This window comes from Cyrtonyx montezumae, unplaced genomic scaffold, assembly GCF_038088225.1.
Source record: "Cyrtonyx montezumae isolate F1298 unplaced genomic scaffold, pur_monq_1.0 scaffold_5, whole genome shotgun sequence".
Classification (NCBI taxonomy): domain Eukaryota; kingdom Metazoa; phylum Chordata; class Aves; order Galliformes; family Odontophoridae; genus Cyrtonyx; species Cyrtonyx montezumae.
Window position 1 is genome coordinate 10,344,946 of NW_027072056.1, and position 12,771 is coordinate 10,357,716.

General features: G+C 37.5%; 1 protein-coding gene across 1 annotated transcript in view; it reads left to right on the top strand.

The window, feature by feature from the left end:
* Window positions 1–12,771, top strand: part of DIPK2A (divergent protein kinase domain 2A) — a 148,140-nt gene that overhangs the window by 96,179 nt on the left and 39,190 nt on the right. The gene's annotated exons all lie outside the window — the stretch shown is intronic.

Sequence of the window (12,771 nt, forward strand, 5' to 3'; positions counted from 1 at the left end):
TGCTTGTAGAGAGCTGAATACAGATGTCAGAAAGTATGCATTTTCCCTTAAAGAATGGATTAATGTGTGTTCTGATAAGGTGTCTTTCTGCTTGCACACTTTGTTTATTGCACTGGTGTTAGAATCACAGTGATTAGACTTCCCATCTGGTAGGATGATTTCATGTTTCTCCTGGTTCAGGCAATTCCTTGCTCAAGTTGGATCGATGTTCATGTATTGGCTGTCATCAGCAACTTTCACAAACAAGGACAAATCTATAATGTTGGACCTTTACAAACAAGTTTTCTGCTTTTTTTTCTGTACAATATGTGATTTAAAAACAAACCAAACTCACATGTATAAAGAAGGGCACACTTGAATTCTGCAGTCTGAATCTAAATTATTTACTCTTTTTTAAATCCAACTGAAAGTGCTAGTACTTGTTGCACTGTTAGCTCAAATCATGGTGTTTAAGTAAAGGAATATTCTTTAAAATACCCTTGTTTTTTGCTATCTTGCCCTGAGCAAGATGGGAAAGCAGACTTCAGCAATTGATCTGTCCTCAAATGCAGATGCCGGAGATTATTTTTTATCTTCTTTGTCTTTGGGCTTTGCTGCCTGAATTGATCTGGGTTATTAAGCTGTGTGTCTGTTCTCTCCCACTTCTGATAGCTTCCAGTAGCCATGGCTTTAACACAAGTTTAAGCTCACAAGTAGCTTATGCCAAGGACTCTGGAAAATATTAGTGTCTCTTATAGTATTTTCTGCCACTGATAAATAATTAATGAAGATTTTTAGTAGATCAAAATACTCTATAATATTATACTTTTTTTAATACACATTTTGATGGATACCAGTTCTGTTTGTCACTTTCAGGTTGAAAATTGCCAACTCTGCATTCACACAGGTCTGGCTAGGCTTTCACAGTTCCTTGTCTGGCAGGATACTGGAAGCTAGGTTTTCATTCTGAAGGGAACCTCTGTTTATTGTAGAGTCAATAGTCCATGGCAGTAAGGAAGGTATTAAAACTGAAAATTTGTTGTGAAATCCAAGTTGAAAGTCTCTTCCATAGAACAATTCGGATACTAGTGAGTTTTTATTATTTATTCTTGTAGACTGAGTGGGATGCCAGCATCAAGCAAAGGATTAAATGAGTCTGTGGGGTGTAACTTTGCTGTCAGAAAGTGTAGGAATACATATATTTTTTCGTTCTTGGTAGAATCTGTTGTTTAATGTCAAAAGAGAGTGCATTACTGGAAAGCTTTTGGCAGTTAGGTAAACACTGGCAAACAGAAGATAGTCTGATGAGGTTCTGCAGTATGTTTAATGGCATTTAGAAGAATAGAAATCTCCAGGCTGAAGAGAATGGATGTATTTATGAAGAGTACGCCATGGGTTTTCCTTTCCTATTTGAAAGCCTCAGGATATAATGAAGACATTGTCAGGGGAATGCCAGATACAGAAAATTAGTGATTATCAGTTTGTGTTTTTGTAGCTGTCTCTTCCACGTACAGCACAATAGGACTGAGTGTTTGTATTTCAGTTATTAGTATGTTTATCTGAGCTGTAACCTGCAAATCAAATGAAAAGCCTGCTGTGTCTCAGGTCAGATATAGGTGATGAACTCATAGTTCTCCCTCCTGTGAATGCTTGAGTTTGGGCTCTGTGTGGTATAGTGCACAGTTGTCAGTAGAAAACCAGTGAGTGACTGCAGTGGGATCAGAATTAAGACTTCTGAGGGAAAACTGCATGCTGGTCAAAAATAATAAGGAATCTTAAGAAAATAACTTTTGTGCCCTACATTAATAATTGAAAAGTTTTAGAATTTACATTCAGAACTTGTTTATTGTAGTTGGTATGGGATTGCATCTGCTTTGTGGGCAGCTAATCACAAGTTTGTTATTTTAGAGATCCATAGTTATCTCCCCAGATTTTAGAAAAAAAAGAAGCTAAGAATGAATTTTAAATGAAGCTCAATTTAAATGCAGGAATTCTGTGAACATAAGAACAGCTCCCTTGTAGAAGTGGTTGAGAACAAAATGGAGCCATTGTCTGACACAGTAATCCATGATCTAGTGTGACTTTCAGACACGAGGAAATAATAATCAGGGATTTTATTATCAGACACTGCTGTCAGAAATAAAATTTTTGGTGTATATATATATAGTATTGTTTCTGCCTATGAATGTTGACTTTCCTAATTCTGCAGCTGGTATGGGGATATTTGTATTTTCCAAAGTTCTTTGAAAGTTTTAAAAAATTTGCCTGCAAAAAATATCTCTCTTAGCAGAAAGACATGAAGACATTGTGTAACAGTTTCTACAGAACATGAAACGTTTTAAGTGGAAGAAAGCAAAAAATAATTACTGCTAAGTAATTTCCATTCTATTAAAACTTGTATGGTAGGGGAAAGAGCACAATATTAAATATAAGGGGAAAATATGACAGATTAAAGGAAGGGGGACAGGCAAGTGTTAATAGTTTTTCTTTATTAGTTTCATACTTCAGTTCATTTTTTTTCTCCCCTGAACTATATCCTAGTTGAAGTTTGCTTCTTTGCAGGAGGATCTGTAACATTTGTATCTGACTGGAATCGAATACAGGTGTATTAATGTTAATGGCATTTTTACCACATAATATAATAGGCCAAAAGTTTTACCCTGTGTATTGAAATATATTTTTAATGTATCCTCTGGGACAGTGAGCAGACATCTTAAATCTTCTGAAACATGATGTAAATTTGCACCAATTTATGGGATTCTTACAGGCCTCGGTGTTTGTAACTGCCTCTCTGTGAATGTATGCAAAAGTGGCAAATGAATATTGGATGAATTCAATCACTTGGGTATTCATGGAATATAAATTACTTAAATGTTTGTAGCTATAGTGAAGTTTAGACAAATACTGGAGAATATTTATGAAAGCAACTTTTGGGCTTATAGCCTGTGTTCCCATAAAAAGGATTTCTGAATCATGTATAACTTTTTCATTTCATTACTGCATCAAGTGTCTTTCTCTGTATAATTCAATGAGCTAAGTTACTAATGCACTAAACAGTTAAATAACTAAGTTAATACAATTAGTATGAAAATTACTATAATAATCATAGGGTAATTTATGCTGGAAGGGACCTCAGTCTGATCACCAGCCCAAGCAAGTCAGCATTTTACCACTAAAGGAGTTATAGAAACTTCTCTTATATCTTTGTTTCAACTCCAGCTAAGCTTTAGCCTTGCTGTCACTGCCCCAGATATGCCTGAACAACATTACTAAATTAATTTCTTGCCTCTCCAGAAGGAAGTTTAAATTTAAATTTTACAAATGTAAATTTCCTTTAGAATAAATTGAGCAGCCTGAACAATAGATTAAAAAAAAAAAAAAAGAAAATGTTACACTTAAAATTTGCATGATGAAATTTTAAATCTTGTATTTTCATTTGATCGATGATCAGTTTTGTGATATTTCTTGTACTCCTGTGTAACTTTGGTGATTTAGATGTTGCAGCAAATTACTTCTGTCAATGGAAAATGTTAGATTTGTGTTGTTTGTCTGCTGGACAGGTGCAGCTTTGTAACCCTTAACACTCAGGACACAAGTGCTGATGTTCAGCCTTGTTCTAGGGCTCTGGAAAGCTGCAGCCCCAAGGCATAGAACAAAACGATAGAACTCTGTTACCCTCTGTGCATTATCCTCCCCAAGCCTCCAACACTTGAATAAGTCAGTCTGTTCTTTATGGTGATCAGTTACTGCAAAAAGAGAGAGCTGGCAGCTGATGGGGCTGTGGTTGAAAGAGTGAAGAAATTGTACTGTGATCAATTACACAATTGTTGAGTCATCGTGTATTTTTTGTCTGCTTGTTCTGATTATTTGTCTTCAGGCTTTTGACCTTTAGATGCAACCAGTGCTCTCACTTGCAGAAGTGATACTGTTCATAGCCTGAAATCGGGATTATATTTTCAGAAGCTCCCACTGGCTCCAGTTCTCAGCAAGCTCAATAGCTTCTTTATCAGTAGTTAAGGCCCTGCAGGTGCTACACAAACTACCCTGTCTTATCTCTGAATCCTTATAGTACTTGCAAATTTGCCTTGAGTGAAGATGCTCCTGGCACTTATGGCCCTTGACATTGCGCTGACAGTGCAGAAAACCAGAAGAACAGGTTATGTGGTGTAGGCTTGCAGGCAGCTTCCTAATGCAAGAATCTCCTTATCATAAACAGGGGTGGAGGCATGCTTTTAAAATTGCCTGTTTGCTTCCAAAATGTCTTGTTTAATGGCAGGTATAACACAAGCACATTTACAGCATGGTTTGTGCAGGCATTTTGAAGGTAACTCTGATGTCCTGCTGGAGTGTTTCTGGGGTGGGACAAGTGTATTTAATTTATCAGACATCACCAAAGTTAGCTCTGAAGATCTTAATGTCTAAATGGGTAGGTAAGAAAACTCGATCCTAACTCTTAGTGGGGGTCATTACAGGAAGGGAATAGAATATCCACGGTATGTTTGAGAATGCTGTTTTGAGTTTCACAGACATAAAATGGGAAATATTCATCTTTTCCCCTATAAGCTAAGGGATGCTGATGCTCACTATTTACTTAAATCATTTAATGTATATATATGTGTGTGTGTATATATATATATATATATGCATATATGTGAGTACATATACATATGTTTTTTACATATGAAATATACAGCTGTATTGGTGAGCATAAATAATGCAGTGCTTTACTAGAGACATTTGGAATTTGGATTTCAAATAAACTGTTCTTTATGCTCTCTAGATGACTCTCAAATTTGTACTCCTGTTGCAACAGGATATACATATTTACAATGAGTTCTGACGCTGAGGAGATAGATGCTTTCATTGCCCAGTTTCTCATTATGTGTGTTCTTGCTATTGACAAGGTTAATTCAAGTTTTCTTGAAACTTTTAATCTCTAGCTTCACTACTACTGTAATTCCTTGGATTTGATTCCAGTATTCACAGTATTCACGCAATGTAAAAATGTATTTTTACATTGCGTGAATTCAGTGCCAAATTTTTCAAGGTGATGATTGTGGAGTTTTGCTCCTATTTAATTTTGTTCCTATTTGAAAAATTCTGACACCTCTGATAAATACTAATGTTAAGAATCAAAGTTCTGGCAATTATTTTGACAATTATTACCCAGAAACTTTACACATTGATGTCTAACAGTAACTATTTACAAGAAGTTATTGAGATTGTTAGAGTATCAGTTTTTATTTAGATTTTATTTACAATTATCTGAAATATGTGTGCTCAGGAAGTTATTCTTCCTTTATAGAAGTACTTTAAATGATTGGGAGTCTGCAAGCACTTGAAATGGTCTTCCAAGAGGTGTGGCAGTGTATTTCCCAATATGTGTTGTAAATAATGTCTTCTCACAGTAGATAGGACTTGTGCTGAAATCCCTCTTATCCACTTCTGAAGAGGTTCTGAGTGAGTGCACTGGGCTCTCAGCAGTGTGGTATGGCTGTACTTGTACCTGGGTGGAGAGGTTTCAGCAAATACTTGTGTGCCCACACTGCATTGTGAGTGCTGCCTGCTGGTGGGGTTTGTTCTGGGAAAACCTGAAGCAGATAAAAGACTCAAAAAGTGGAGGGTATTTCACAACAGTATTTTACTTTTGGGGTTGCAGCCAGTGTTCCTCACTATAATCTGGTCCTGACCCAGTGTCCTATTTTCTTTAGATCCAGTGCTCGCTGTGTGTCACAGAAATCATGTAACAAAGTAGCACAGATCCCAAAGGTGCTTGAACTAGGCCTGCTTTAACCCATCTGATTTTTCTCTTTGCTGCCAATTCTATGTTAAAGTTCCTGGTTATCAATATTTCATTTTCTGTTTTCTAAAGTACATTATTTTTCCAGCTTTCATGAGATCTCAGAAAGTTGTGTGAATGTGAACATCCAAATGATGAACAGCCCCACTTTGACGCATTTCATGTAGCATTCAGCTCTGCTGTTACTGTAAAACTTATTAGAAAAAGACTTCAAGGCAGTGAATATCGATCTTCATTATTGTGTTTCTAGCACCAGTAGCTGCATTCAGTTCCTCACCTTTGGCTTCTTACAATAACTCTGGACACTTTTTGAGGAATGTAAGGATTTTTTCTGTCTTTGACTTTATTGTGTTCGCTTCTACTCCGATGTTTCATTAGTAGTTTTCAGTTTCTGCTATGGGCTGTCTGGCCTGTTGTAGTAGAGACAACCAGTTTGCTCAAGAAATGTTCCTGCATTTCCTGGACATCCAGGGATCCGGAGAAGAAATGCCCGAGTCAGAGTGAACACTCAGTGGTTAGGATAGAAAGAGGTGTGTGAAAAGGAGATGTTCCATGGTCTGGAAATCATATTAGCTCTTTACACTTTCAAGGCATGTAATTTTTTACTAACACCAACATAAACATAATCAATGCAAGGTTAAGATGAGAATAGACTGCTTCCTAACTACCTCTGTGTTGCCTCATATTCCTCTTCTGATTCTACCAGAAGCCAAGTTCAGCAAGTAGCCCAAAAAGCAGGTAACCTTTTGTTAGCTTTACCCCATCAGGCAGTACCTTAACACTTACTGTCTCTCCAGTGTCTGATGTTCTTTTCAAAGCTGCAGGAGTAATGAGGGCTGTGGATGTAGCTGGCTACAAAGTTCAGTCTTTGCTCTCCATGCACAGTCAGATTTTTTTTCTATTTCAGATCTGTGCGTTTGCTTTCTCTGTACCAAGACCAGAGTTGAGCCTTTCAGTTTTGTTTTCTCGAGTCATTTATTTATGCCTATGTTGTCAGTGGTTCCAGTTTGTCAGTGTGATATGAGATGTAGCAAGGTGGTGGAAATCTGCGGATGGTAGCATGTAAATGTTTTATGCATGCTCCTTGGTGACGTAGAGAATGGGAAACGATGATTGCTTTTGACAGGATAGGTTAAACAGCACCACCACCCCTTTGCTTTTTATTTTGCATTTGAAATGTTAATTACTGGTTACTGTTTCACTGAAAATGTAAAGGCTATGTGCAACTTAAATGTAGGTCATACTGCTACATTTGGAAACCTCTGCCCTTACAGCTGGAGATAGGCTATGCTTTCTCTCCAGGGGCAGCAAAGACAGGGTACACTTGACCTGATCCACATAGTTCACTGGATCTAACATCTGTGTTTATGATACCAGAGCTCAGGTGCTTCATTTCTGTTTTTTGTCACTTCACTGCTGCCAAAGGAGGATAGAAGCTGAGTGCAAAATAAACCAATGTTTGCATATGCCAAGAAATTTTTGCAATTGCAACTGTCAAATGGTGATTTTTAGAGAGAGAAAAAAAATACTGAGTAACTCAGCCGCTAAACAAAAACCTACTAAACATTTAATGTCTTTGAACCGCTCTGAGACTGAAAAATGCCTGTTCTTGCAGCTTTGGTTTAACAAAATGGACTGTGAAAGGAGGCCAATGACTATCTGAGAGACGAAGTCAAGCCTACATTGAATATGAGAGCAAATGATGAAGAACTTTTGATAAAATAATGCTGACAAAATGTAAAAAATTAACACTTATATGGAAATGAAGTACACACACAACGGTTTCTAGTTCCTAAGCCTGAGATTAGGGAAATGAATATACAACACTCTGTATTACTTAACTCTGAGGGATATTTCTTGTTACCCTGGGTCAGAAGGACTAGCATAATATTAGTGAATGCAGCTGAAACAGTAAAGATTAGAGGTACCTATCAAAAAGTACCTGTACTGAACCCTGTACTTCCTGACCAGGAATCAGAAAGTTTCAAAGAAATGTGGAGCTTAAATTTTGGAGGGACCTCTGATGTTTTTGGAAGATTCTTTGAATCAGAATAACCTCTGAAAATCCTTGTGTAAACATTCCCAAATTTGTAAGGCAGGGAGGAAGAACATTCTGGTTTACTTCTAGACATTCATTGTGAATCAGTTCCTTTAGAGAGCTTAATCTTTGGTCAGACTGTTGGGAAGCAGAATGGCACGGTTTGCTGGATGGGGCAGGCATTCCTAACAGTCTGAGAAGAGGCATTCTAGTGAATGGGTCTCATGCCTAGATTCCTGGTTATTCCACATGCTTTCATTGATGGTCTCAGGTAAGACAGAGGTGTTCCACTGACAGGCTTACCAGGTGGATGCTGGACTGTTTGATGCTTGCTCTGGCTTGCTCTTTTTTCCCCCCTTCCTTTTTACTTTCTTGATGTAATGACTGAACAACAGCAACAGCTTCTGCACATCTGAAGTAGCTTGAATTAAACCAGGTTCACACTCAGAGGAGCCTAATGGTGACCTTGTGAATTTGCCTTGAAGTCAATGTTTTTCAGAAAAAAGGCCTTTGCTGATCGGCATTCTATTCATTGTTTTTTCTATTCAAGGATTATTTACTGTTAGCCCCTGTTCTTGGAGATGCTGAGAAAAAGATAAATTGTTCTATCAGTCGTGAGCAACAGGAACATAATCAGCATTCCCACCCTGAAGCAGGAGCTGGGCAACAAAGGCAAAATTAGAATTAAAAAGTAAAACTCAGACATTTTTCTTTTAAACCAAAATTTTTTTTGTTGTTAATAACGATATGGTCACAAAGGTAAATAAAAAGCCGATCTTTCCTTAAATCTAATATTTATACTGCATGCAGGGCCTAACTTTCCTTCTCTTACTATCAGACTTCAGCGAAATGCTGTCACCTTTAGCATGGGGAAAATGTGTGTGTGATGGAAATGCTGAAGTCTGATTTCAGTTTCTTTACATTCTCTATTTTGTGATTGATCACTCTTGGATAATTCATGTTTTACAATGGCAAGATGTTGCACTTCAGTGAGAGTAAAGTAAAAACTGTTCTGAGACTTCAGCCGTTAACTTGTCTATGGTGGTGGAATCATCAACAGAAAATGTTCATGTATCACACCTCAGTTCCCCCAGACAGTGAACAGGAACACTTCAACAATTACACACAGATAATAAAACCTCTATTTCATTTCAGGCACGTAAATTTCCTTTTCATTAAATAGTTCCATGTCTTGTGATATTCATGGGTAGGACATGCTTATGTAAACTTTCTTGATTAGAGTCGTATCCCATGGAATTTATCACTTCATGATTTTTAGCTTTAGCATATTATGGCAATGTGAAGCTTGCTAACAGCCTGTACGTGTAATCCTCCAAACTGTTTATACTGGATTCAACATAACGCACTAGCTTTAGAGCTTTGCTTCAAGTTTACAAGCTGTTAATTGTTCTAGGGTGCAGCTGTTGCAGAGCTAGATTACCAATTGTGATTTACTGCTCCCATTGTGAGAGCACATGGGAGCACCCTGTGCAGAGACCTGGAGAGCTCCTAGGGACCTTTCCACCAGAAGGCAACTGCCAGACATGTTACCAAGCTGGGCACAGGGGAGCAACACAGATCAACCTGAAGGCAGATTATGAAACCACACATCAATACACTTGAGATGGGAATGATCTCTATTATGCAAATAGGGTTTGAATTTGAATCGTTTTGCATAATCTCAGCAGAGGTCTGCAGGATGCTGCTGGAGATTGGTCTACAGCCTGGGTAGCACTACTGATAGGATGCTTTTATTTTATACTATGCTCAGGTGTGTGAAAGTACTTCTAAAATTTCCATTTGCAATAGCCAGTCTTTCAGAGAAGGCAGCTTATCAAATCTAGGAACAATAGAAAAGATGTATATTAATTGAATTTTGAAATGTTAGGCCAGTATTTCAAAATTAAGTAATATAAGGTATAATACATTTTCTTCTGGATGTTTGTAGTCTCTGAGGATGTTTTAGATTTATCTTATTTATGAATTGTGATATATATAAGCACATAACAGTAGATTGCAAAATCTTTTAGTTGTTGCTCACACAGGACTCCCTCAGAGGCCTATGAGAACCAGGTATTCGTAAAAGTAGTGGTTATACCTGTCTAAGTTTTCTACATTCATTTTTATTTCATCTCCCTTTTATTTCATATACCACTCGTTATTAAGGCTGAAAGCCAGTAAACCCTTCGCTAGGTACCAATTTTAACTTCCAAGAAACTGTAACCACCTGATGAAAAGTTCACTTGTAAGCTGGGTGCTGCTGTGTACAGTAGCACTCATACTGGATTCCTTCTCTTCTTCTCCTGTGTTATGAACTGTTGGAGTTATGCTTTCTTTCTATGCTTCTTGTTTCTATTCTGCATTGCATTCAATTATTACCACAATGTTTTCTAAATGATTGCATGAGGCACAGCGTCTATGCTAATCAGGATCACAGATCTGAGCCACACCACTCTTCAGAAGCCTTAAGTAGGTAAATTAATTTCTGTTCCTGTGTCCTTCTCCAGTTCATTGGTGTTTGTTTCTTTTTGTGTTCGATGTGGGGCCAAATAGAGCTGTACGAGAACAGTGAAGCATCAGCCTCACCAGCTGGGGGAATTGGGAGTGCTCATGAGTGTGCACAATGAGGGAGTATCAGACCCATCTTTTTAAACTGGTGCTGTGTCCTGAAGTTATACGAAGAGCCCTGGACTAAGTGGAGTGGTGCAAACTGCACAGCTAGCTCTTTTTCTCAACTCCAGTTCCTATCCTTTGAAATGGTTAAGCAAGTCACAAATATGACCCAAAATTAGACTTGTTCTCTTTTCTTCTTCACGTACATTCACTCATGAAAGAGAACTTAGGGCATGTGTCAGTGTTGTACAGACTTTATGGGGGCAGAGATCCTGTGAGGAGAGGAGTTAACTGCATAACTTCATAAGTCTCAGATGTAGGGCTGTGTGTGTGTGCAACTGTACTCTTGAATGCAAGCAAAGGTAAAGGAGTTGGGGTTGTGGCTGCAACTAATGTACACAATCAAAAATGAGCAAATCCTGCTTGCTACGTAACTGTAAGACAATCCGAAAGGAAATTCCGTTTCATTCTTATATCTGACTTTTTATGTGTGTTAAAGGTTAGTAGTCACAGGTAGAATAAATATATACATATAGACAGGAGACACATTGCAGGAATGACTGATGCTATGAGGCTGCAGTTTCTGTGCTATAAAATATGTTTTTAGTTTGAGTTACAAAATTAGAGTGGAGTATCTTGTGGAGATTCTAGATTAAAGAATGTAGCATAACTAAAACACACACACTAGTTATGAAAAACACAAACCATGAGATTGCAATATGTGTTATGGTATTAATTTAAAGTTTGTTTTAATTTTGTCTTGCACAGCTGAGCAGGGAAGACACATTATTTACCATTTACTATTTGGGAAGTACCTACATCTGAAATTTTCACTGTGATGTAGTCCTGTGCTATTCCTGCTAGTAAGCAGTGGAGTCTGTGTGATTGTTCTCCTCCTTTATCATGTGCTGACCGTGGGACCTGTCTTTGCAAAGAGGCATCTGTCTGACAAATTCTACAGAACAATAAATTACATTATGTAGGTGACTGAATTGCTTTTCAAGAGCACAGAAGGTTAATTTTCCAGTAGTAAATAATAAAGAAGTTTACTTGACAAGGACAGATGGGAAGACATGTAAATAAGACTACACTGTCAATTATACATTATCTTTGATGAGCATATGGACAACAGAAAAACAGGATAGATCGATGCCAGGCAAATGAGTTGGCTGGACTGAGAAAGGAATTTCTAAAGAAAGAGTTCTAGATGGGATTACATCCATTACTGAGCAAGATAAATTATATTAATGGCCGAGAATACTTTGTCTCTAACAAGAAAATAAAGTCATTTGGACATCAAAGACATTTTGGGAATGAGGAAAACTGATATATCCAGATGAGCTTGTCTCTACCAGATAGTGATAAGGAAATGAAGGATGTGTTTGGTGGGCAGGAAAAAGTCTGTATGTAACTTAAGTCCTTTATGTACAAGAGCCACTGAACGAGTTGGCATGTTGCAGGCAGGTGTAAAACTTCCACTTGAGCAAAGGTGAATTTCATTTCTCCTTTGAATTCCATGCAAATAAATGTACACAGCCACATGTTACCCAGGGTTACCTCATGTGCTGTGTGTAGTGTTGCAGGTGGCTGCTGAAGTACAGAGGGAATGGAGGAATTATGTGAAATGACAGTAGATAGTAAAAAAATAAAAAATGTTGAGGCTGACGTATTTGCTCCCTTATGGCATTTTTTGAGCTTGAATATTAAATGCTGTTGAAAGGCTTCTGGGAGAATTAAAACGCATTCATAAAGTTCTGGTTATTTCTGAAAGAAGTTTCTTTTGGTAAATAATTCTTGTAAATAATTGCAGACTTCAGCTGAGCAAATCAGAGAGAAATAAGTATTTAAAAAGGCAATGAATGCTTAAATGTTTAAAAGGTGTATTTTGATCTCATAAGTAGTAGTGAGTCCTAAAATCGTGTTGCTTGTTATAAACTTGGAGACATACTAAAGACAGATAACATCACTAACTTCAGACTGGGGCAGCTAAATATTCTGCTAGGACTTTTCCTTTTTTCTGTCTTACTGAATAATGCTAAGTGTGAGTGTGGTGATCACTCACAAAAAACAAACAAAAAACCCACCCCTTACATGGTAGCCATACACTTTTTTCTGGAAATTAAAATTGTCAGCTAATCTGTAGCAGGACTTGTTACATGTTTGTAGCCTCTGCCTGTTTCTAAATGTGCTGATTGCTACAAAGATCCGTTTTTGCAATAAAAAACTGAAATTTGTTTTTTATGCAGTGTATTTAGTTGCAGGAAGCCTTTGTTTAAAATGATGTGCTCACTTATATCTGCAAGAAATGCTTTTTTCATCTCCATTAAACTTCTGGCTTGGT